The sequence below is a fragment of the Lathamus discolor genome, chromosome 1, assembly GCF_037157495.1.
Source record: "Lathamus discolor isolate bLatDis1 chromosome 1, bLatDis1.hap1, whole genome shotgun sequence".
In the NCBI taxonomy this organism is placed as follows: Eukaryota; Metazoa; Chordata; class Aves; order Psittaciformes; family Psittacidae; genus Lathamus; species Lathamus discolor.
In genome coordinates, this window is record NC_088884.1 from 37,628,572 (window position 1) to 37,653,761 (window position 25,190).

Consider the following 25,190-nt stretch of genomic DNA (forward strand, 5'->3'; position numbering starts at 1 on the left):
CTGGATGGAATTCCCTTTGTGTCATTCCTCCTCCCAGCCACGCTGAGTTACAAAACACCATCTCCTCACATTCATTTTCCCTCTCTCAGACATGGAATAGGATGAAAACTCTTCAAGCCACACCAGTCAGTCCTAAAGAACTACTGACCTATTGAAAGCAGAAGGGGTAAAGCATGAGTATAAAGACAACACTGATCACAATGTGCAGTGAACACATTGGTTTAGCTGTCTACAGTGATTACATTGTGTGCATTAAACTTATTGCTTCTAGTTGAATTGTTTAAGAAATCCACAAGGATTGTGTAAGTTATGGAGCAGGATAAGCTGAAAGCTTCAAGCTGTGTACAGCAGATGAATTAAGGGGAAGCTGCTCTGAAATGTGAAATTGGAAAGCTGTTAACATTTCTTTTTCTGTAAGTAAGAAGTTAAGTCCCAGGCTTTGTTCTGATCTAATCTCTACACTAAAAGTCAAAATCTTCGTACAACTTACTTTAAAAGGATGCAAACAAAAAGGAGCATTTGGTAAAAGTGAGAACTTAAAGATGATGGGTAAATCCCTTGGATACATCGATGAAGAGAACAGACACATCAGTGCTTTTGGGACCACAACTAAATAGTCGTAATTCAAAAGTACTGTGAATTTTCTCATTTTACTAACCATATTCAACCATTTAGCTGTCATTCTTGCGCCTACCTCATACCACAAACATCATTCTTACCACAGCGCACTTACTCTCCCCATGTTGAAGTTCCCAGTTCTGCAGACCTGGGGAAGTCCTGAGCTGCAGGAGGACGTTACACGGATTACCAGCTGTGAACAGCTCAAAATAAGCCTTCCATAAGTGGGTATTTCTTCACCAAGCTGCCATCCCCACCACCAGCCTGCTCTTATTTGTAGCCAAGGCAAAGCTTGTCTGAGATAGCAAGAGGCTGCTCAGAGCCCTGCAGATCCTCTAAACAACCCTCCTCACACAGCTTCTCAAGTTGCACTTTCCTTCCTTACCCAACAAGTAAAACAGAGCTAAATCAGAATATGAGAACATGAGGATAAACATGGTGGGGTCAGAGTTCACATTCCTGCTGCTCTAGATAACTCCTGCTATTTTTCTCTTAAAGCTGTTTCTAGCTCTTGTATTTGGGGAGAAGAAAATTCACTGTGCTCATTACAACTGTGCTCATGCTTCTTGTCCAGGCTGCAAGCAGTGTTTAGCAGGGGAAAAGGCAGCAAGAAACACCCAATGCTGCTGACATCCAGCAAAGCAGGAGCCAGAGATCTCCCTGTCCCAGCAGGAGCCTTGGCTGCTCAGCAGGCCTGGAAGCCCAGAGTGGTTTGTATGGACTGCTCTATCCATGGGGATTAGGCATGGAATCATGGAAAGATCTGGGCTGGAAGGGACCTTAAAGCTACTCCAGCTCCAACCCCCTGCCAGGGGCAGGGACACCTTCCACCAGAGCAGGCTGCTCCAAGCCCCTGTGTCCAACCTGGCCTTGAACACTGCCAGGGATGGGGCAGCCACAGCTCCTGCGCCTCAGCACCCTCATTGCAAAGGATTTCTTCCTCACATCCAGCCTGAATCTCCTCTGCCAGTTCAAAACCATCACCCTTGTCCTGTCGTAACAGGCCCTGCTAAAATGCCTCCCCGCACCTTTCTGAGAGACCCCTTTTAAGAACTGAAAAGCCACAATGTCTCCCCAGAGCCTCCTCTGCCTGAGGCTGAATAAGCCCAGTTCTCTCAGCCCTTCCTCATCTGATAACTTCTGTGGCCTCCTCTGGCCCCTCTTCAACAGGTCCATGTCCTTCCTGTCCTGAGGACTCCAGAGCTGGATGTCGTGCTCCAGGAGGGGTCTCACCAGAGCAGAGGGGCAGGACCACCTTCCTCCACCTGCTGGCTCCACTCTGGCTCCTCTGGGCTGCAAGCGCACATGTCCAACCTTTCATCCAACAATACCTCCAAGTCCTTCTCCTCATGGCTGCTTTCATTCCCTTCATCCCCCACCCTGTGTTGATACTGGGGACTGCCCCAACCCACGTGCAGGACCTTGCATTTGCCTTGTTGGACTTCATGAGGTTTGCAGCGGGCCTACTTCTTCGGCTTGTCCAAGTCCCTCTGGATGGCATCTCATCACTTAGGTACTTTCCTTTAAAGCATCTACATCAACAGAAACTAGACATAGAATCATAGAACCATAGAACAGGTAGGGTTGGAAAGGACCTTAAGATCGTTTAGTTACAACCCCCTGCCATGGGCAGGGATGCCTCACCCTAGACCACGTCTTCTGCCTTTGCAGGTGGACATCTTGAAGTCCTCCAAAGCTGTTCATGGTATTTCTGAGCTGGCGTATGCAATGAAAGGCAAACACACAGCTACGTGAGGCAAGGAGCTGTCTGCAAGAACAAGCTGCTGTTTCTGAACATTAACAGCTTTCTGGAGAGCATTTCTAAATGGGAACGTGCAGAATTAAAGTGTCACTCAAACACCTGCTGTTTGCCAACAACGCACACCAGGAATGTCTGAATATTTAGAAGGTATGTGGAGGCTCCAGTCAAGCAGCACAACACCACACAAGGCAATCCCTGGCTGCACACTGGGGCTGGAGAGATGGTCAACAACAGAAATGGAAGAAACCAGTAATATTGCCCCTTACTGTGCATGTTTTGAGGTAATCTCTGCTCTTCATCTTCCTCCTTATATGAGCAGAATGCCCAAAGTCTCCTCGCTCCTCTGTGAGGCCCGTAATGACTGGGTTTGTCTCACTGCATATCATCCTTCCAATGATCCTGTAATCATTTACAAGGGACAAGCAACCTGGAGACGGGCTTTGGACAAGGGCCTGTAGGGACAGGACAAGGGCAATGGCTTTAACCTGCCAGAGGGGAGACTGAGATGAGCTCTTAGGCAGAAGCTCTTCCCTGTGAGGGTGCTGAGGCGCTGGCACAGGGTGCCCAGAGAAGCTGTGGCTGCCCCATCCCTGGCAGTGTTCAAGGCCAGGTTGGACACAGGGGCTTGGAGCAACCTGCTCTGGTGGGAGGTGTCCCTGCCCATGGCAGGGAGGTGGAACTGGATGAGCTTTAAGGTCCCTTCCAACACAAACCAGTCTGGGATTCTGTGATTGTCACTTTGCGGCCTGGATTTTATTTAACAGTTCTGCTAGGGGAAAGTACAAAGTGGCTTTTTAGAGCCTTCACCTCAGCACCATTAAGTCTGGTCCAAAGGTCTCTACCTGTTCTAGAAAAAGTCAGGAGGCATCTGCAAAAGTAACAGGTGATTAAAATTCATGTTTTAAAGTTTCACATGTCCATTCCAGATCTGAAGATTTAAAATACACGGTTCAAGTTCCACATATCACAAAACTCAGGGGGCCCTGCAACGCTTCCTTGGCTGCTGTGACAAAAATACCACCACCACCGTGCATCTCCTGCTTTCCCTGGATCTCTGGTGAACTTTTGACAGAATCACAGGTCTCCCCTTCAGGAGCCTTCTCTTCTCCAGGCTGAACCAGCCCAGCTCTCTCAGCCTGGCTCCAGAGCAGAGCTGCTCCAGCCCTCGCAGCATCTCCATGGCCTCCTCTGGCCTCACTCCAGCAGCTCCACATCCCTCTTGTGCTGTCCCCCAGACCTGGATCAGGACTGCAGGGGGGTGTCCCCAGAGCACAGCAGAGGGGCAGGATCCCCTCCCTGAGCTGCTGCTCACGCTCTGGGGGTGCAGCCCAGCACGCAGGGGGGTTCTGGGCTCAAGTGCACACTGAAGCTTGATCATGGGGAGCTTCTCCTCATACAACACCCCACGTCCTCCTCCTCAGGCTGCTCCATCCAGTCTCCCCCAGCCTGTGTTTGGGCTGGGACTGCCCTGACCCAGGGGCAGAACCTTGCACTTGGACTTGTTCAATTTCATGAGGTTTACAGATTCCCGTCTCTCCAGGTCCCTCTGGATCCCATCCCTTCCCTCCACTGTGACACTGCACCACACAGCTCCGTGTCATCACAAACTTGCTGAGGGTGCTCAGTCCCAGTATCTATGTCACGTCAAAGATGTTCAACAAGATCAGTCCCAAAACTGACCCCTGAGGAACAGCACTTGTCACAGGTCTCCACTTGAGCATTGAGCCATTGACCACAACACTCTGAGTGAGACCATCCAGCCAGAATCTTATCCACCAGGAGGTGCATCCAGATTTTGGCTTCTTCTTCATACCTGGATTCTATATTTGTGCTGTTTTGCCCAGGATTATCCCTGCAGTCAGTCCTGTAGGTACCCTCAGCCTCACTGACTATGGGCACACATACAAGACATCCACAGCATTTTCCACCCTTTCAGAATGTTTCCTGTATTCCAAGCCCAGTAAAACGGCAAGTGGATGCCAGCAACCCCCAGGCAACTCCTGCTGGAAACTGGGAGGAAAACACCAACATTTACTGATTTATTTTTTTTATTTAAGCCTATTTAAGCCCATTCCTGATAAAATAAAGCATTTAACATTTTCCACTTACTTACTAAGTGGAACCACATGGAAATGCTGAGAGAAGTACATTATCCTGCTTGTTTCCATCAAGAAAGGATTCCTGAGTCCTTCTGACTTTCCTGTAACATCCCTTCTGTTATAAATACAAAAGGACAAACAGAACTTCAGCAGTTACATCAAAACTGAGGAGTTTTCCCTAGGTCCTGTTTAATGCAGTCAGGCGCTTTCGTCTTGACAGCTAGGATTCCTGATGTGAATTTTAAGGTTATTTTATGCTTTTCCTCCCTTAAGTTTTAATACAAAATTTCTTTTATTTCCTCTATAAGAACAAGTTGTTTTCAGCTTTGCCATACAGAGAAAGAGATAAAAAAATAACAGAATCAAGGAATGGTTTGTGTTGGAAGCTTAAAGCTCCTCCAGTTCCAAGCCCCTGCCACAGGCAGGGACACCTTCCACTAGAGCAGGTTGCTCCAAGCCCCTGTGTCCAACCTGGCCTTGAACACTGCCAGGTATGGGGCAGCCACAGCTTCTCTGGGCACCCTCCGCCAGCGCCTCAGCACCCTCACAGGGAAGAGCTTCTGCCTAAGAGCTCGTCTCAGTCTCCCCTCTGGCAGGTTAAAGCCATTCCCCCTTGGCCTTGGGTTTCTCTAAGTCAGGAGCTTTCTGTGTCCAGTGAACGTCTGCAGCTTTCTCTGGATCCTCAGGAACACCCTCACTGTCCACCAGTTTTGAAGCCAGGCTGTCCCTCTGCCCCTTGCTTATCTGAGCTGTATCCCACACTCTGCCGCACCACAAGTTTCTTTCCTGCTGTATTTTCACACACTCTCACTCTTCTGCCTGCCCTATCCCATGTTCTGGGAACCTCTTCCCCCAGATATGCTCAGATGATCCCAGGAAGGAGCCACTTCCTGTCCTTCCAGAGGGCTCTACCTGACCTGAGTGCCAGAGCCAGGACGCAGCAGACAAACAGCCCTCCTGTGATACGACAGTGGTCCTTCTGAAGAAATGAGACATTTTAGCATACAAATAGAACAGATCCTGATCCTGGAATGATCTTAGAGATACTGCCAAGGATCTCAATACAGTGCTGCAGCCAAAGAGGCAGAAGTAACCATAGAATTGGAGAATCAACCAGGTTGGAAAAGCCCTTTAAGCTCCTCCAGTCCAACCGCTCCCAGCACTGCCAAGGCCACCACTAACCCATGGCACTGAGGCCTCGGCTACACCATGTGTGAGCACTTGCAGGGACGCTGACTCCAGCCCTGCCCTGGGCAGCCTCTTCCAGTGCCTGAGCACCCTTTGGGGAAGGAATTGGTCCTCAGCTCCATCTGAACCTGCCCTGGTGCAGCTTGAGGCTGTTTCCTCTTGTCCCATCCCCTGTTCCCTGGGAGCAGAGCCCAGCCGCCTCCTGGCTCCATCCTCCTCTCAGGCAGTTGTAGGGAGCAATGAGGTCCCCCCTGGGCCTTCTCTTCTCCAGACTGACCCCCCCAGGTCCCTCAGCCGTTCCCCATCACACTTGTGCTCCAGGCCCTGCACCAGCTCCGTTGCCCTTCTCTGGCCCCACTCCAGCATGTCAGAAGTCATTCCAAGAAAGATCAAGCAAGTAAACAGGAGGCATGACATCACCCGAGTATCGCACATTGCATCTCGCTGCTTGAGGTCTGCTTTGCTTCTTTCAGAAGACACAGCAGAGCTCAAAAAGTGCAGCTGGTCTGATCAGCTTGTCTTAAAAGAGACTAAGCAGAACGTGAAGCAGCCCAGCTTCTAATGGAAGATGCATTAAACTTGACTTTATTCATGACTACAGCTCAAAAGAACAGGAGATACAGCAGAAGGCATGAATGGTATTAAGGAGGTGAACAGTTACTTACAGCCCCCAGTAAACGCAAGAACGGGGACACCTCAAAGTTATCAAGCAACCAAGAAACACCATAGAACTTACTGCCATAGATGGTTATGGAGTCCAAAAGCTCAGCAGAGCTCAAGACCCCAGATGGTTGCACCAGTTTGTATCAAGCAGGTTTATAAAGGACCCTCAAAGGTTTTACAGCCAGAATGTTTCAGACAGGTCACTCACCCGGGTGACCGGCACAAGGTGGCAGTGCCTACCCTGCACTTGCACTGCTCTCAACTTCTCCTGTGTCCATTGACAGCAAGAGCAGGTAACTGAGGGTCCTGAGCCAGACACACTGCAGGGATGAGCAGAATTTGCCAGACTGAGCTACATCATTTCCTGCTACTCTTTATGTATCTCACTGACCCAGATGACTACTAACCTCTGGGCACCATCCACATGCTCCAGATCCCAGATGGCTTCCAGAGCAGTGTTCACAGAGCCAAAGTTACAGTTGAAAGGGACATTAAAGCTCACCCAGTTCCAAGCCCTTCCATGGGCAGGGACACCTTTCACCAGAGCAGGTTGCTCCAAGCCCCTGTGTCCAACCTGGCCTTGAACACTGCCAGGGATGGGGCAGCCACAGCTTCTCTGGCCACCCTGTGCCCGTGCCTCAGCATCCTCACAGGGAAGAATTTCTGCCTAAGAGCTCATCTCAGTCTCCCCTCCCTTTTCACCAGTTCCCAGCCATCAGGTCTGACACACAACATAAATATTACCAGCTCCCTCAGCAGCAGCATCTTTATTCACAGCTCATCTAAACCTGCACTTTTTCTGCAATAAAACTTAGGGTCTGCTCCTTTTTTGTGGAGTTTTAAAATTCCTTTAATTCATAACTTACTCCTCTGGGAGACCTTGCTTTACATAAGATCTCTTGTCTTTGTATCATTAAGAAAGCTCTTCATAACCAAATTACCAGCAGGACAATGATCAAGTCAGCCAGCTCCAGGTGGTACCAAGGAGGATCCCAGTGCTCCCACAGGCAGCCAGTCCATATCCCAATAATCCTGAGCTGTAAATCCTCAGTGTAATCACATGCTGCACCAAAGAGCAGTTCCTCTTGTTTGCTTCACTACCAGCTTGATAACTTCGTTCGATGCTTCCAACTTCTCGCCTTATGAAAACCAGTGAGTAACCACAGCCTGGTCACTCTCACTACCCCCACGACAAAATGTACTTACTACGTGTCATTTCCATACTGTTACTTCTTGGAAGAGCCACAAGTGCTTCCCAGAATTAGACAGTCACTAGAAAGAAAGAAGTCCCATCTTCTCCCCATCAGCTTAAGTTTTGAGAGACATTTACCAGCTAAACCTGGTTTTAGGGAGTAACCTGACTCACATCCCATGAGTAGACTGCAGAGGTGAGCTGCTCAGCCATATGAAACCAGTTCTAACCTCCTCAGCAGGACCATCCCAGGGCCACTACAGCTCCCTCTCGAATGACTCTGGGTATTAAACAGCAAGAACAATGTCAGCAGCAACCACCAGAGCACGTAATATAACATGTTGTCATTACTGAGCTTAAAAAGGAGATGGGCATACCTTCAGTAGAAGTTATTTCAAATGTGAAATCTTCTCCACGGACAGAGAAACATTTGGGTTACAGTTCCTGGAATATTCCCAGCTTCAGAAAATTATTTTCATCCAGTGTGAATTCTTCCTCAAGCTTCCTATCCTGGAAAAGATTGGATAAAGCTGTTATTAACCAAAGGTAAGTGAAAGCCAAAGAGGTTTTTACCACCATAAAGAAACTTCCATGCAACCCTTCAACCCAACGAGAGCTCTGCACAAGACCATGGGTGACCAACACTCTGCAAAGCCACCAGCACCGCATCAGACATTCTCTTTCCACTTATGCTCCTTCCGCAGCACAGGGCAAACATGTTCCTCCCCTGCTGTGGCAGTGAGAGGTTAACAGCCCCAGCCCCTCGTGGCCCTTGCTCTGCTGTGAGACTTGTACCTCAGTCAAGAACACATGCTTGTTTTCTTGACATGGCTTCAAAAAGCAAGTTGTAGGTTGTCAGGGAAACCTGAGGGTCATTTTCACTTGTTCTAAGAATAATTGCAGCAACACCACACGTATCCCACGTTCAGTCAGGGGCCCCAGCACCTCCAGGCGGCGGCGAGGAACTTGCCTCCACAAGAGCCTTTGCCATGGTTTTAAAAGGGGATTCATAGATGGAAGTGGGCAGAGAACTAAGCCTGGCTTAACTTGTTGAGTCCCACCCACAACGGCAGTTTAACCAAGCCCCTGTCTCTATCCAGGTATTCCTTTTTTTTTTTTTTACGCTAGGATCGTGATCAGTGAGAAGACAACAGCAGCCAGACCCTATATCAAATGGTGTTCCCTCACTATCCCAACACAAAGAGAATGCTCACATTGATGCTACATCTCCAACCAGCCTTGACACCTTAACATCACAACCCAGAGAAGCACAAGAGTGTAACACAGCACTAACAGCCAGAATAATGTATTTTCTCATCTTCTTCCCCCTCCTTCTTCATCTTCCCCCAACAGAAGAGGGACGTGGAGCTGCTGGAGAGAATCCAGAGATGCTGCAAGGGCTGGAGCAGCTCTGCTCTGGAGCCAGGCTGAGAGAGCTGGGCTGGGTCAGCCTGGAGAAGAGAAGGCTCCTTAAGGGGAGACCTTAGAGCAGCTCCAGTGCCTGAAGGGGCTACAAGAAACCTGAACACTGTTAAGCCTGGGCTGGACAGGGTGCTAGGCCATCTAGTCTAGGTCATGCTTTGCCTACAAAGGTTGAAGCAGATGATCTTTGAGGTCCCTTCCAACCTCAAATTCTGTGATTCTATGATTTACCAAGCCCAAAAGCCAGGGATGTTTTCCAAGCTTGCACAACCCATGTGAAGGTGTCAAGAAACAGCAAAGTGACTGCACAGAGTGTCCTGCCCTCCCTCAATGCTTCCTTTCACCCAGTGTCCATGTTGTAAGACCCATGAAGAACAGGAGCAAGGACCCATCTTCTTCTTCCCAGAAGCACATTTCACATCAGTATCTAAAGGACACAGTCATGTCACACCTTCCTGAAGTGGCCTTCCTGGATTATAGAAGAGTGGAAGCAACCCGATGTGACACTGTTCTTCTGACTTGAAAAAGAGCAAGGATTTAACCTCCAACACTTCAAGCGACTGGCATCAGCCTCCAGCTCTGTCATCCTTCAGTTCGATGCTCCATTCATCTCAATTTTCTTCAATTTCTTCCATTAATTAACTGAAACAGCTCATAAATTCCCAAGTAAGAGCAGCAGGACAATGGGATCCGCCACATTCCAGCAAAGTCAGAACAGATGTGGGTAACGGGGTTAAGTCCTTTCCTACACCCTGAACACACACTGCTGCGATTTCAGCCCGATTCTCTCCTGAGCCATGCGCTTTATTCTGTCTGACAACTGACTGGAAACAGAGCACAACAAAGTGGTGCCAGTAAATAGGAGTTTATATTTTCTACCTTTTCTCCGGGCATTTTGCATTTTTTACTAACGGCACATAAACAGACCTGGTCAAACATTAGTGTAGTGTGTCCATTGAGAAGTTCAGTTTTGAGTCCAACCACGCACAGGTTTCAGGCCCAACAGAAAGTGTCTCATTTCCAACAGGAGAAATCACCCACCTCAAAATAACAACTTGTATCTCCAGTGATTCCCCAAATAGGCTGGAGAGAATAAACCCAGCAGGTCAAACATAACCCCCTCAGTCACAGGTTTTAGAGGAAATCTAACCTAACTAAGGCCATAGAGAATCCATAAAGAGAAGCCTTCAGAGACGACCAAGAATTGTCTGGATTTGAGGTGACAGCTTTCCTTATTCCAACTGCACTTTCTTGATTCTTAGGAATTCAACTGCCTGAGGATGCTCCTGTGCTAAACCTGCACTTGTTCTTGTCCCTCCAACACACGCATCCCACATTGCTCTCACTGTGACCTTCTCACTGGTGTGGCAACATGCTCAAAACCAGTCAATGGGAAACTGGTTATTGTCAATGACAATCACAGAACCCCAGACTGGTTTGGGTTGAAGGGATGTTAAAGCTCATCCAGCTCCAACCCCCTGTCACAGGCAGGGACACCTTCCATCAGCGCAGGTTGCTCCAAGCCCCTGTGTCCAACCTGGCCTTGAACACTGCCAGGGATGGGGCAGCCACAGCTTCTCTGGGCACCCTCTGCCAGCGCCTCAGCACCCTCACAGAGAAGAGCTTCTGCCTAAGATCTAAATCTAGCCTCTTTCATCTTAAAGCCAGAAAGGCAACTCAGACACAGCCCTCGAGCCTGCAGAAGGCATCCCAAACCCAACTATGACAGCAGCACGGGTGCCAGGAGAGCCTAGATGCTTCTTGCAGTGCTCTTCTGCTTAAAAAAAGCAAGACATTAAAACCAGAGCACACATAAGGAAGCTGCTGGCAAGCAGAGAACTCTCCTTAAGCTCCTCTTGCTTTGGTACCCGCTTCTGTGGGGGAAGCAAGGAAAAGCAACTCGGCTGCACCAAGGCTCCTAGGGGCTGGAATGCTGCCTCTCTGCAGAGAATCCCTGTGCACAACTTCTATTAATACTCAGAGAGATTGTTTATCTGCAAAAGATATGTGAAGAGGAAAATACTGAGAAGAATGAGAATCCCTTGATAAAAATAATCAAAAGGTATATTTAACTCATAAAAAAGAGCATCCCACCAGCATCCTGGCCTGTATCAGCACCAGTGCGGCAGCAGGGCCAGGGCAGTGATTGTGCCCCTGCACTGGGCACTGGTGAGGCCGCACCTCGAATCCTGTGTTCAGCTCTGGGCCCTCACTGCAAGAGAGACATTGAGGTGCTGGAGCGGGGCCAGAGAAGGGCAACGGAGCTGGTGCAGGGCCTGGAGCACAAGTGTGATGGGGAACGGCTGAGGGACCTGGGGGGGTCAGTCTGGAGAAGAGAAGGCTCAGGGGGGACCTGATCGCTCCCTACAGCTGCCTGACAGGAGGATGGAGCCAGGAGGGGGCTGGGCTCTGCTCCCAGGGAACAAGGGATGGGACAAGAGGGAACGGCCTCAAGCTGCACCAGGGCAGGTTTAGATGGAGCTGAGGGCCAATTCCTTCCCCAAAGGGTGCTCAGGCACTGGAAGAGGCTGCCCAGGGCAGGGCTGGAGTCAGCGTCCCTGCAAGTGCTCACACATGGTGTAGCCGAGGCCTCAGTGCCGTGGGTCAGTGGTGGCCTTGGCAGTGCTGGGAGCGGTTGGACTGGAGGAGCTGAAAGGGCTTTTCCCACCTGGTTTATTCCACAATCTCTGGCTGCCTATCCCAACTATCCTCCTGTGCTGGAGAACACAAGAGGGAAGGCAAGACTCTTGCCGTCACTGCACAACCAGTGACACCTCCCAGCAGTCAGTACTGGGATGTAAGTCCATGAAGAAAGGATGTGAGTGTTTGATAATATTATATAAAAAGCCGCTATTTTTAAAGAAACTGAAACTCTTCCCACTGCCTTCACTGCTTTCATACAGTTGATCAGGAATATCAAACAAGATTAACGAAACTCAAGCTTTTATATAAGCAATAGTGTCCCTCAAGACATGACTAATAACATTAGTTATGCAAATTGAGGGGAAAAAGACATTTATCCAGGGCATCTCCACAGCACTCATAGGCTGAACAACAACAGGCAGCGTACATCAAACCAGCAAGCAATTCTCTGATCAATCTGATCTCCACTTGCACACACTGAAATTCATTCAGATTCTTCCCACCTACTTTATGAGCCACCACCGAAAAAGCACCACAATCCAAAGGGAAAAAGAGCCCAGTATAAAGGGGTCACTGTCCTTTTCCACGTCTTCCTGCCCAGTGCAACAAGTGAGACATGGAAGTAGTACTTAAGGCAGACCAGAAGCCTTTTCATGGGATTTATACTATCAACTTCCATCAAATTCCTGAAGTTGGGCTTTTGGAGATCATCAACTCCTTCCCAACCCTGCTTCTCTCAAGATCCAGAAATTCATGAATAAAAGGTTGTAATAGCTGTGAAGTTATCAAGGAGGATAATAAAAACAAAACAAACCAAAACTTATTTATCATTTACAAAAGACAAGGGAACACTCGGGATATTTTTATGTCTCCCAAAAAGCTGTCAAGAGTTTACTCTCCACAGAAGGCCTTATTTTATCCTCAAGGCGTTGCTGTCAGCTCCACCACTGTTCTACAGGCTGCGGCCTCATACCCAACACTGAGATCTTATTTGGAAATCACTTCACTGGCACTAAGGAAAAGCCTCCTGGAGCACTCTGCTGAGCAGGGCACCCCTCTAAGCCTCAGCTGGAACTGCAGAGCTGAGACAAACAGCAACTGACTGAGATTATTGCTCCAGATACCCTCGACTAATTTTAGTGCACCAAATCCTGCATCTGGTACCATCCTACACACAGCCCCTAGGTGCTCTAAGGGGAGACTTTAGAGCAGGTCCCAGTGCCTAAAGGGGCTCCAGGAAACCTGGAGAGCAGCTTTGGACAAGCGCCTGGAGGGACAGGCCAAGGGGAATGGCTTTAACCTGCCAGAGGGGAGACGGAGATGAGCTCTCAGGCAGAAGCTCTTCCCTGTGAGGGTGCTGAGGCGCTGGCACAGGGTGCCCAGAGGAGCTGTGGCTGCCCCATCCCTGGCAGTGTTCAAGGCCAGGTTGGACATAGGAGCTCTGAGCAACCTGCTCTAGTGGAAGTTGTCCCTGCACGTGGCAGGGGGTTGGGACTGGAGGAACTTTAAGGTCCCTCCTAACACAAAACAGTCTGATTCATGATTCTATGATCACTTTGGGCAATGGTCGGTCTCTTCCACTTCCTCACTCCTCAATAAATAAATAAATAAATAAAAATAAATAAATAAATAAATAAATAAATAAATAAATAAATAAATAAATAAATAAATAAATAAAATCCCCCAACTCTTCTGAGACTCAGCCACAATATGGGAAGTTAAATATTCCCATAGTCACCAGTTATAGGGTAAATAAATACAGCAGCAAACACAAAGGAACCGCTGTGCACTTCATGGATCCTTCTGGTGTCATGAGGACACACTGAACATGATGCATAGTGCTGTTTCTTCACAAGCTATGCTGTAAGCAGAGTCACAGGGAATCCTCCTCCAACTTCCATCACCACGCTGTTTTCAGGAGAGAATCTAGCTCCCATTATCAGAGCACTTCTAATTTGACAGAAATTGCTGAAATTGTAAAAAAAGAAACAGAAACCAAGGCCAGGTTGGACAGGGCTTGGAGCAACCTGGTCCAGTGGAAGGTGTCCCTGCCTATGGCAGGGGTTGGAAGTGCAGGAGCTTTAAGATCCCTTCAACCCAAACCAGTCTGGGGTTCTATGAAATACCACTGAAGGAGTCAGCAACCAGTTTGATCTTAGACTAACACTCTCATGACTGTAAGAGCAGCAGCCTGCTCCTCTCCATCCGAATGCTGGTGCCTCTGCACTGTGTTTCTTGGACTTCACACGCACTCCTAACAGCAAATACCAGTTTTAAACACATCCTTTATAAATTCAGGTTGAGAGTGACTGCTGAAATTTATTTTCCTCTCCATCTGGACATGTGCAAAGTGATATGTAAATCATGAGATACATGAAATGATGCTGGTAATTATAGAAGTAACCGAGACCAGGTCCTATTTTAAACTGCTGGCCAAGCACTGGGAATGTCTTTCACAGAAGCTGACCCATCCCCAAAACCAAGATGTTATGGTGACAGAGCTTGCACAGAACCTGCCCAAACCTGTCAAGCACAACACAGGATGGACATGAAGTCACTGTGGGGTTTTGAGTTAGACAATGAAGACCAAGGAAGGCTGAACCCACAAGGTCAGGTGTAACCGGATAACTAAAACCAAGCTGAAGATTAGCAAGGGCAGTTATTTATGGCAGTAAACCACCAAAGTGCCAAAGGCACCAGAGCAGTGGCAGAGAAGGAAATCAAGAACAGGAGTTTACCATTCAATGCACTAGCTGGAGAGAAGCCGGAGTCTACAGTAACACACCTGCAGAGGTAAGGAAGGTCCCAAAACCCATCCTATTGCTCCTTACCTGGCACTAATAACAGACGTGTCACAAAGCCCAGTGATTCACGAGGCAGGGACAGTGTCACCTCAAGTGATGTTTCTCCTCCTGCCAATGCAGCTACTGCTCTTTCACACCCCCAAGCTGGTACTTGAAGTCAGCTCTAACCCATTTTAAGAATCTGTCAAGCCACTCAGTAACTAAACAAGCTGAGGAAAGTTGCCAGTTTCATATATAACACCACGCTGCTACCTCACACAATTTACATTTGCAGTATTTTTATCACCAAGATCTTCCCAAGAAATCAGATCATTTGGGTTAGCGAGATTTTTTTCACTGCACAACTTTAACTCACCTAAAAAGGGCCCAACTTTACAGAAGAGTTAAGTAAATACTCTGCAAAATTCAGAGCACACTATAAATGTCTCAAGTTGTCCATGACGAAGTCTGAGAAGTCTGAAGTCTTCCTCCTGTGCCTGCTGGAGGAAACAGGCACCATCCTGGACCCAGTTCATATCAAAATAGGCACAAGACACACTTGAGAATCACAGAACCCCAGACTGTTTTAGGTTGAAGGGACCTTAAAGCTCATCCAGCTCCAACCCCCTGCCATGGGCAGGGACACCTCCCACTAGAGCAGGTCACTCCAAGCCCGTGTCCAACCTGGCCTTGAACACTGCCAGGGATGGCGCAGCCACAGCTTCTCTGGGCACCCTGTGCCAGCGCCTCAGCACCCTCACAGGGAAGAGCTTCTGCCTAAGAGCTCATCTCAGTCTCCCCTCTGGCAGGTTAAAGCCATTCCCCTTGGCCTGTCCCTACAGGCCCTTGTCCAAAGCCACTCTCCAGGTTTCCTGGAGCCCCCTTAGGCACTGGAATCACCCTTGTTCATCCAAGTTCTTGTGCTAAAGAACCATAAATCCCTCTACCATTCAGAAAAGAACTCAACCAAGAAATAATACAACAGATAAGCTTCAGCAGCACTTCAGGAACACATTCAAACCCAACATCTGTTCAACCAGTGCAAAGCTCCATGACACGAACCCTCTCGCTGCTGCTCCTGTTCAACAACCAGGCTCCTTTCCCTCATGCTCCACTGCTGCTTCCAGAGGCACAAGGAAAGTTGAGGTAAAATAACAACAAACCTCAATCTGTGGTCCAGTGCAGTCACTAGCACTGTCCCAGGTATACACAGAGCAGCAGACTGAACCCACTCCACTCAGAAATCATGTGTTTAGCTTTAATATACCAAATCCACAGTGAATTCAGAAACTAATGTTTGCTGAACTTCTGCAAGGCTGAACCCAAGTTTTAGCACTGAACTGAGAAGCTGCCAAACTTCTCAGGTACTCTGTGACAAAGCCACCTATGCACAGGGCATGAGGGGAATGTGGGCACAGAATGAAACCTGTCAGCAACTACGGAATTCCTTACCAGGAAAAACAAGATCACACAGAGCCCACCTATTTCTAGGGACAGAGAAATGTATACAAATACTACCTAAAACTTCTCATGCTTCTGACTCAAGACACAATGAATGAGAGAATTCACCGAGCACATGCAGTTCTGAGGAAGCATGGCACACCAGGCAGTCTAGAAGGAACTCTGACAGAACCTGGAAACACTGGAGCTTCTGTGCATTCCACTGTTTTCTTCCCAACCTCATCTCTCATGCTGCTCCCACACTTCAGGCCTCACTGCCAGGAGAGCTCAGAGTCTCTTCTCCTTCATTTCCACCTCTCCCATCGCTTGCAGAAAGCTCAGGCTGTCAGTGGTCTCCATCTCTCTGTTCAGCAGCACATGTAATGCCTTCATCTTGTCACAGCAAGAGAAAAAAGGCACAGGATAAATAATTTAACCCTCTTTCAGTTATCTGCCTTGACTAAAACAAGAGCTTTTGAATGGCAACTCTACAGCAGCTCATGCCAACCTCTGAATCCACACGGCCACATCTCTCCCCTGGGATGAGCACCCTAACTCTTGGCGTGCCAGCTTTGGGTGCCACGAAAAACCCAGCAAGGGACTGAAAAGCAAACCCTGGAGCAGTTTTGACCAGTTTAGCATCAAGGAGCTCCCCAAGCATCCATGAAGAGGTACAAGCTGCTGGGAAAGTCTAAGAGGGACCAAGTCTAAGCAAACATAAGGACACAAACAGTCCTGGCTTTTCTCTATGCTCACCCACAGACCAGGCAATCCAAACATTGTAACTCAGCATCAAATTTACAGACAGCAACCAAATGACTCTAACGACAGCTCAGCTTAACTTCCCAGGGCTTAAAAGACCCATGGCTGGACTTTAAGACACATGGCCTCTGCCTCCCTAAGCCAGACCTCACACCTGCTCAGAATGTTCACCCCGCTACACCCAGAACCCCAAACGTGTTCTCCACCTTCAAGATTCTTTACTCTTCCTCAGAAGCGCATTTGGAGGGTTCAGAATGTACTAATACTGGGATCAAACCTGCACATGAATGGAAATAAGCCTCACTGGACACACTGTGAATGGACAAGCCCTGCCTTGAAAGGTGCTGTAAGGTACTACTCTAACGAACTGCTGAGAATGGCACTGCTTCCACAGAAAAGCCAAAGGCAAGGTCCTGAACCTGGGTCAGGGCAATCCCAGCCCAAACACAGGCTGGGGGAGACTGGATGGAGCAGCCTGAGGAGGAGGACTTGGAGTGTTGGGTGAGGAGAAGCTCCCCATGACCAAGCTTCAGTGTGCGCTTGAGCCCAGAACCACCCTGTGTGCTGGGCTGCACCCCCAGAGCGTGAGCAGCAGCTCAGGGAGGGGATTCTGCCCCTCTGCTGCACTCTGGGGAGACCCCCCCAGCAGTCCTGATCCAGGTCTGGGGCACCAGCACAAGAGGGACGTGGAGCTGCTGGAGTGAGGCCAGAGGAAGCCACGGAGATGCTGCGAGGGCTGGAGCAGCTCTGAGCAACCTGCTCTAGTGGAAGATGTCCCTTCCCGTGGCAGGGGGTCGAGACTGAATGAGCTTTAAGGTCCTTTCCAACCCAAACCAGGCTGGGATTCTATGAAAGTCAAAATCCAGAGTAAAAACCATGCCTTGCTGTTTACACCTCCAGAACATCATCCCTATTCTTGCTTGGTTTTGTTTCTAAGACTTGAACAGAAAGATGCAAGAATGTTTTATTTCTGTCTATATAAGCATTTCAGGATGCCATTTGCACCGGTGATCCCATGTGAGGTACATGAATCGGACCAAAGTTGCAGAAGTACCATACAGAATATGCACAGAACCATGTTGCAAACAGCAGAAAAGAAACTGAGAAAACAAATCACACTCTTTCCAGAAGTGTTACTTGTAAGTTAGAGTCTTACTTGTAAGCTACTTCATCTGCACACGTGGCAAGAGCAACGCTGCTCCTGCCATGAGTGAAGCCCTGAGGAGGCTCCTGAGGAGCACAACCACTTCACACCAACTTCATGGCTTTTTGAGAAAGGAGCTTCCCAATTGCAGCCACGACTATTTGCATGCTCTGAAACCCAACTTGCATAACAAGAGCTCCCAGAATATTTCTTTGTGTACTCCCAGAGAAACAACTCTGCAGAGTCAGTGGGAAAGGCACCTGGGTCCAAGTGCTCCCAGGGTTTGGCAGCCCGGTGCTGACAAGTAGCACACTCCTCGGCCTCAGGTCCATGGGAAGCTGGGAGGGGAAATAAAAGGAGCTCTGTGGGTTGTTTGGTACCTATTAAGAGAGTTACTGGCAAAGCAGCCAGAAGAAATGTGTCTGGCGAGCTCAGACTAACATGTTTTACACCAACAGAAAGGCTGCAGATCTCCTGGGCAGTCTTCCACATGAGCCTGGCTTGCCAGGAGTCAGCAGTACATAAATCCACCAGCTAAAGAGATGTTTGGTCTTATTTGTGCTTCATCCCATTCTTTTATTATCACTTAAATGAAAAATAAAACATACCTTTCTCACTGTAAAAAGATCACAGCAAAAACATCACAACCACACCATGTAATAGCTCTGAAGAGCTGCCCAGTGACCAGAATATCTCCTTTCCTAAAGAACATCTCCATATTATCCAAATGGCTATTTCAGGTTATGGGGGAGAAAATGGGGGGAACAGGATCATGGGGGAGATTCCATTTTGTCCGCAGCCCACCCCAAGCCAGCAGTACATTGACAAGAGGAAGGTGAAGCTTCGCTGTGTTCCCCCTAACAGTCTGTGCAGAGAGTGGACATTTTCCCTTGAGCATCTGTAGCCACCTTCAAGGCTCTTTCCCACTTTGTTCCAGCAGGATTTCAAACCATGTTCTCCTACTGGAAGCATATTGTATTTAGAAGTCAGAGAACAGACATTAGGAAGTTCTTCCCTGTGAGGGCGGTGAGGCCCTGACACAGGCTGCACAAGCAGCTGTGACTTCCTGGGACTTTCAGCAACCTGCTCTAGTGGAAAGTGCAGCCCCATGGCAGGGGGCTGGTACTGGAGGAACTTTAAGGTCCCTTCCAACACAAAACATTCTATGAGTCTATGTTTCTCCGAAGAATCAAGCATTTGAAGATGCAAGTACTTCACAACTGCACTGGAGGTGGCCAGAACAGCATCATACATTGAAGAATGGAAACAAGGAAAGAATTGTTAGTGAATCTGTTCAAAACAACTGAAAATGCACTCCAGGCACCCACAATCTCTTTGAACTCATTCTCCAGTTCCCATCAGTCACCAGCTGTTGTGTTTGAAGGGATTTTAGCCCAGTCAGACTCACGGAAGTCTTGATGACTGTGTGCATAGAGCACATATCAGATGTTAGCACCTTCTGAATGTATTTTGATGCCTCTCCTGCTGCTAAGGCCCTGCACACTAACAGCTCTCAACTACTCTTCTGCTGCTGTTGCACACCCCACTGTGCTTTCTGGAGGATTTAACTGCTGTAACCTGCCAGAAGACAACTGTTTGTGACAGAGACTACCTGCATTACCACATTCTGTATTACACTACTTCCAATCTACTGAAGCATCAACACTGCTGCTGTGCACATCCACCCCTCAGTGCCCTCCCTTCAAACCCCACTGCAATCCCCCATCCTAAGACTGAGGTTATGGCTTGTCACGTGTTGCCTCTGCAGTTCATCATGACCAGAACTCCAGTCCCACCATTGTCCTGCTGTCACCTTCCAGCTCCATCACCCATCACTGTCAGTAACAGTAATCAGGCCATGGGTGCTGCCCATGCCTTGCTGCTGTATTACAATACAGCAATAGATGACTTACAGCAGCTCACAGTCCTTTGTGTCCAGAAGGCTCAAAACCTCCATTTCAGTCTGTCAGGGGAAAAGAATCATGAGCTACTCAGATCTCCAAAGTTCACTCTCAACCACTCCAGGATCCTACTTGAGACTCTTTAGGAACAGACTCAGTGCCGGTTTCCAAGACAAAACAACACTACTAAACAATTTCCTAATTCATCTTATAACATAGCCAAGATTCAATCAAAGATCTGTATCGATTCCTCTCACATTCACTCAAGGCATGACGAATGATCCAAAACCCCACTGGAGAGCAGGTTTGCTGTGTAAGTAAACATGACAACTCAAGAAGAGAGATTTTTCCATATTATTATACAATTATACCCGAGAGGTCTGTAGTTCTCCAGACAAACTACAGCGGTTCTGAGGATTTCCTGCTCTATCTGTGAGTGCTGGAGCTGCCAAAGCCCACCCCTACATGGAGAAGAAATAAACTCCTTTCAGCAGTCACCCATCTCCCTCCCACCCGCTCAGCTCCTCCTGTGAAGTAGCTGTCCAAGGAGCCACAAGAAGGCACAGCAAAAAATACAGAGGTAAAGGCAGGAAGTGCAAACGCCTCTTCACCAACATTCTACTTCTTTCCTGCCCACCTAAGCTGTAATTTGGAAGGACTTTGACTGCATTAATACACATTGTTCCAAATTCAAACGGGTGCTGTGTCCGCCCTGGGTAGTCAAACTACATCTGATGGTGAAAGAAATTCAACCTTATCACAGAGGAGCCTCTCCTGCCTGAAAGAATGGTTTTGTCTTTAGAAACCCACCTGCAGACACTCTTTGAAAGCCAAGTCTTTACATCAGTCCCTCCCCAAGCAAAAAGGTGTCAAATCAACCCAACAGCAACAAAACCAGACGTTATGGAGCGTCATCTGACGTGCTCCATGTGCTTCCATAAGAAAGGCATTGCCTTAAGTAGGGCCTCTTGCAAACAATAAATCCAAAGCATAAGAGTGAAACAGCAGGGTACAAATCTGTCTTCTACAGGTACACAGAGCCTTCACCTCCCAAGATCAAACATTTAGGGAACTCTCTTCCAACCTTAGCACCACACTAAAACTGCAGCTTAATGCCACAGTGAAAGATTAAGCACAAAGCCTGGAGAAAAACAGAACCAAGGTTTGGATTGTAGCCTCTGCAATAAACAGCAGCTCACAAAGCAAGCTCAAATAGCCCTTAAGCGTAAAAACACAGGTTTACAAGCAATAGCTGCAGTAAGTTAAGGAACTAAGATAAAATGCACAATTGTCCTCAATGCAGCAGCCTGAATGAGTCCAAACCAGCCTTCTCTGCTCCCAAGTTAAGATCATGCAATGAGCCCATACTCACTCAAAACAGTTTAGTGAAAATCACAGATTCATATCATAGAATCCTAGACTGGTTTGGGTTGGAAAGGACCTTAAAGCTCATCCAGCTCCAACACCCTGCCATGGGCAGGGACACCTTCCACTACAGCAGGTTGCTCCAAGCCCCTGTGTCCAACCTGGCCCTGAACACTGCCAGGGATGGGGCAGCCACAGCTTCAACTGTGCCAATGGAATAAGTGATAATAAATATATATATATATTTATATACATATATAAAATAAAGCCAATTACCTACGAAGGGCTGTCTACCAAAACTCTGCAAGAAGCGTCACTGCAGTTTCAGGACACCTTCAGAAGTTGAAGGACATGAATAAAACCACTATTTTTGCATCAGGTTTTTACATACATATATTTTCATTCATCATGATTCCCTCTGTTACCTTCCCGCACTCACTGTTTGATTCTTTTCTGTAACCTCTGAATAAAAGGCAAAGCAGGATAGACTGGAATGCTCAGAGGCAATGATGGTTCCAGCAACCATCCACCCCTCCCTTCAGCACAGACATCCCAACACAAGAGGGATGTGGAGCTGTTGGAGTGAGCCCAGAGGAGGCCCTGGAGATGCTGCGAGGGCTGGAGCAGCTCTGCTCTGGAGCCAGGCTGAGAGAGCTGGGCTGGTTCAGCCTGGAGAAGAGAAGGCTTCTTGAGAGGAGACCTTAGGGCAGCTCCAGTGCCTAAAGGGGGCCCAGGAAACCTGGAGAGGGGCTTTGGGCAAGGGCCTGTAGGGACAGGCCAAGGGGAATGGCTTTAACCTGCCAGAGGGGAGACTTGAGATGAGATCTTAGGCAGAAGTTCCTCAACAGGGCATCTTTAAGGTCCCTTCCAACCCAAACCATTCCATGATTTTACGATCCACTGAGCAGCAAACACCATGATCACAGTTTCAGCCAAGCTCTGACTACAGAGCTACACATCAAAGTCTCCTGAACATGTAACATGAAAATGAATTATAACCTTTATTTCCTCCTACACCTGAGCAACAAAATTATACATTGTCTCTGTTGTACTCAGGAGCTTTGACGTTAGCTGTTATCTTAGCATTGGGATGACTTAAATCACAGTATCCCAGACTGGTTTGGGTTGGAAGGGACCTTAAAGCTCCTCCAGTCCCAGCCCCCCGTCACGGGCAGGGACACCTTCCTCTAGCCCTTTAAATACTTAAACCCTGTGAAAACTTACATGGTGTGTGTCTTACACCATGTTTCTGCCCCAGTAACAAAACAAAACAAAAAAAGCACTAAAAATAATGATAAATCTATTACTTTCTGTTCCTTCCACCCCTTCAAAGTCTCATAGCTCAAGACTGAACAATCAGAAGCTTCTGTTTTACGCAGGTGAAGGATGCATCTCTGGGGAAAAAAAGAGAACAAAAACTCAAGAGTGCTTTGCCTGCACGCCCCTTGCAGAGCAGAAGGCCATGAAGTTCTGTCTGGATGGCAGCATGGCTTGTCAAGCTCTTCGGGAGTGGAACCAGCCTCCTTCAGTGCCTACATCCCAGAGCTTCAGTGCGGGCATCTGCTCCTGCCCCCCAAGCTCAGTTACTTCAAAATGGAGAGTTATTGCCCTGCCTAATGTAAGGAGAAGTGTCACATCTCCCAGGTGGAATTTTTACCCTGTGGTACCAACTAAGCAGAGGTCAACATACACTTTATTCATAGCATTTTCAGATTCATAGAATTGGTTTTGGTTGGAAGGGACCTTAAAGCTCCTCCAGTTTCAGCCCCCTGCCACAGGCAGGGACACCTTCCACTAGAGGAGGTTGTTCCAAGCCCTGTCCAGCATGGCCTGCCTCTTCTATTTGTCAGTCAGATGTTAAAAAAAAATGAAGCCACTCATGTCACTGGCTCAGGAGAAATAAAGGAGGCTTTTGGTGAGCTGGTGAAACACTATTTTGGTTTAGAATAAGTTTTACCTGAGAATCATAAGTTTATCTCAGTGTTTTTCAACCAACAGCTTGGACCAAGCAAGCTCTTGGGGAGCTGAAACACATCTTCAGTTATACAAACTGAATATATATATACATATATATGTAATTTGAAGATGAACAGAATCCCCTTTTAAGTCTTTCCACCTTCCTCCCTATGTTTGCTGTGGCCATGGAGCAACATGAGGGTCTTCACAGCACTGGTGCCCTATAGGGTTGCACACCGTTTCTGAAGGGTGGCTTTGGGACAGAGGTTGTCCCCTGCTGTTTTCTGGTGATGGGGGACAGGGAGAGAGAGTGTCACAGGCAAACCCTGAACAATGTGGCAAGAAAAGCTGTGCCAGAGAGCTGCAAAGAGGAGGCTCTGGAGAAGGAGCTGCAGACCTGGTGAAGAAACAGCAGAAGATGGAGCAGGAGTTGGGAGCTGGCTGGAGCTGTGGGCTGCCCATGGGGTGGATTGTGGCACTGCTGTATGCAGCACAGGTCTCTCTATGTTGAGAAGTGTAACTGTGACCAAATGCACAGAGCTGGATTAAGGTCCCTTCCAATCCAAACCATTCCATGATTCTATGACCTACAATTCCTTGGACACAAGCAGTGAATCACAAGAGCTACAGGAGACTGGTTCCCCAGCACAGCAAGGGGTTGTGTTGGGTTTTCTTCTTTTAATACTAAACTGCTGCAGGCAAGTAAGTTATGAAGGGCTGTCTGTTGTACAAATATGCACACGGAATTAAGAGCTCCTTCTAATTATTCCCTGCTTCTGAAGCTCCCTAATAAAGAGATGATATCAAGAAGTACTTTGTTTTGATGATCAGCTTTAACCTCATCCAGTATCTCGTTACACAGCCCTCTAATTGATGCCCTACCCCATGCTAAGGACAGAATTTGCACAGCTTCTTCATGTAAATGTTCCTTTTTTAATTAAATTCAACACACCCAGGCACTAAGGAAACTTCAAAAATGCAGGGAAAACCCAGCCACGAAAATAGACCAAACACTGGGAATGGCACAGAACTGCCCCAGCCCTGGCAGTGTTCAAGGCCAGGTTGGACAGGGCTTAGAGCAACCTGCTCTAGTGGAAGGTTTCCCTGCGTTGGCAGGGGGTTGGAGCTGGGTAAGCTTTAAGGCCCCTTCCAACCCGAACCATTCATGATTCCATGAAAAAAGGTCCTCTTTTTCCCCCCTAGGTCAGTCAAAAGCACGTGGAGCTGATCACACACCAAAGAATTCAGCTTCCCCAACCTACCAGCTCCACCTTATCTATGAGGGTGTAGTTATCTTCAGATTCATTACCAGTGATCGAGTGAAATACAGGTTATTTAACAACATTAAGAGTCAAATTCTTCACTATTAAATTTCCCCCCCCTACATTCCAGGTCTGGAGTTGCTCCCCACTGTAAGGCATCATCAGCAGGAAACCCAGGGATCTCTGTGCTTCTCTTTGCAAAGTAATGTTTCAATGCAAGGCTTCCAACTTGATTTGGCTATTAAGGAGCTAACATATAACCACTACTAAACAAGCAAAATCAAGTCCTGGGCGGGGGGGGGTGTTGTTAAGTGCTGCTTTACATCTCTTGCAGGACTACTCAGACACTCCACTCCTCCTTCACTTGCACTGCTCACAGCAGTAAACAAGACTTTGAAGCCACTTGGGCTGTTTACTACATGTTGTTTAAGCAACAGATTACATTTTTCCTGCCTCATCATAGTTAAACCCTCCAGAAATCATTAGTATTAAACTGTTATCTCAGAAGTAGATGCTGGTATTTACTGGGGCACATAAGCAGTATTGGCAACAAACCCAGTTGCTCAAAGTCATTTACCACATCCATCCATGGACCCTGGATACTTTATTCTTTGCTGCACACCCAGAATAAGGTAATATTAGCAAAGAGACATCATTCTGCTCAGCAGATTTGCAACCTAAGACTTCCTGTTGCACTTAAGCTGAAGATGAAGAGCTGTAGTTTCAGATGCACCTATTATATCAGTACCATGAGACCCTCAAATGAGCAAGAAAAACAACTGCTTGCCCTCCTTTCCTGGTACTTTACACAGTTCAAAGCTTCACAAGTGAGTTTGTGCCTCTACCTACATTAAAGCAGCTCAGCCCTTTGCAGGCTGCAGTTTGTAACCAGAATACCCTGACATTGTGCTGCCACCAACCCAGCTACATGCAAAGGAGGCACAAGATCACTGTCCAAACCCATAACAAACCAGTGCCTTGGAACAGGAT

General features: G+C 47.8%; 1 protein-coding gene across 2 annotated transcripts in view; it reads right to left on the reverse strand.

Annotated features, from left to right (window-relative positions):
* PPP6R2 (protein phosphatase 6 regulatory subunit 2) overlaps positions 1-25,190 on the reverse strand; it is a 92,796-nt gene that overhangs the window by 56,865 nt on the left and 10,741 nt on the right. For both annotated transcript variants that reach the window (XM_065668150.1, XM_065668141.1), the window contains one exon: positions 7,900-8,032. The gene's annotated coding sequence lies outside the window, so the exon portion shown is untranslated. The remainder of the gene's footprint in view (positions 1-7,899; positions 8,033-25,190) is intronic.